Source organism: Lucilia cuprina, chromosome 4 (genome assembly GCF_022045245.1).
Source record: "Lucilia cuprina isolate Lc7/37 chromosome 4, ASM2204524v1, whole genome shotgun sequence".
Taxonomy (NCBI): Eukaryota; Metazoa; Arthropoda; class Insecta; order Diptera; family Calliphoridae; genus Lucilia; species Lucilia cuprina.
Genome location: NC_060952.1, coordinates 9,917,170 through 9,918,934, shown reverse-complemented (window position 1 = coordinate 9,918,934; position 1,765 = coordinate 9,917,170).

Below are 1,765 nucleotides of genomic sequence, written 5' to 3'. Positions count from 1 at the left end.
GAAACTAAAGAATTCAGCAACAAAATCAGCGGCCACAAAAGCAACATCAGTAGCAGCAGCAACAATTCCATCACAAACAAATCATTTTGAAAAAGTTTAAAATCTCAACTGTTTTTTCTTTTTGTTATTCCTTATTTTGCAATCCATCCATATGATCATGAGACTAACTCGCGTAGTCTTTGTTGTAGTTGTTTTTGTTGTTGCTGTTGCACTAATAACCCATACGTGCTTCGAACATTGGCAAGCTTCCGTTTAGTGTTGTTATTCATTCGATACGTGATGTAGTGCAGCATTTATTTTATTCTTATTCTTCTATTTTTTTTTGTGCTGTTGTACAACAAAACAAATCGGTTTTAATAGATGAGAATTGGCCAACAGTATATGAATGAAATTTTTTACCAATTCTTTTGCTATTTTTTTGTTCTTTTTATATTGCTAATGTTTTTGTTGCTGTTGTCCTATACATTGGCAACTGAATTTGAATTGTTTAATTTTTATTTGTTCATTTAGTTATGTATTTTATTTACTTTTATTATTTATTTACTTTTTATTCTATTTAAGCCAAGTTAAGTCAACAATTAACACTTCTACTTTTTTGTTGTTAAATTTTTAACTGGCAAATAATCAATATTTGTTTTAAAAGTAAAAATTTTGGTAAATTATTTGCCAAGCATATAACTATTAAAATAAATATTTAATAAATAAATAAAAAAAAATATCAATATACTTAGTTGTTAGAATTAATTTAGTTATAAAATTATGCAATTGAAATATTTAATAACAAAGTTATAAAATTAGTTAAATAAACAGACTCAAAAATTGTCTATCCTTAATATCAACTAACATCAATAATTGAGACGTAATTCCATATTTGTTCACAACTCTATATATAATAAATTTTATAGATATCTTCAATTTTCACGTGACATGTGATAAATCTTATTGCTCTTAAGATAATTAACAATTGTCATAAAATCGCCACATACTTAAGGGTTGCTACAACTATTATTGCAATACGAATTTCCTCAAAGTAAATGAAATACCGAAAAGAAAATTAAGTAATTGAGCCAGTATTTGTCCACAGCAAAAAAAAAGAAACTTTTAATCTCTAAAATAAACAAAAACCTTCAAAACAACAATCACAAGTCACAAAATTGTAACAAAATGAAACCAACTAAGTAAAAGAAATAAAATGAAATAACTTCTTCATACTTTTACTAAAAAAAACAACAAAATGAAGTTCATTTTGAAATCTGTCAAAGTGTGTGACATGAAAGATTTGCTGCATGGGACAGCAAAAATCAAGTAAATATATATCTCTCTTGCTAATAATACAACATTTGGACAAACATTGTTAACACACAGATTTTGAGATACAGGCAAATATAAAATTGGTATATCAAATATACACAGACACTCACACACTTCTTTATACAAACACAAATTAAGTTTTTCTTGTTGGTATTTTTTTTTGTTTTATTTGAAGTTAATTTGTAAACTTTTTGTTTAAATTGTTTGTCAAAGAACGAAATGTCAAATGCAGTCAAATACTTTGCAAATAATCAAAATGATTTTACGGGTAAAAACATGTTGTGGTTGAATTGCAACTATTGGGAGAGAACCTGAATGGGAACTGAACTACATTCAACATATAACTGAACTAGAACTGTACTAGACCTAAACTAGAACTGAACTAGTACTGAACTAAAACTGAAATAAAACTGAACTAGAACTGAAATAAAACTGAACTAGAACTGAACTAGAA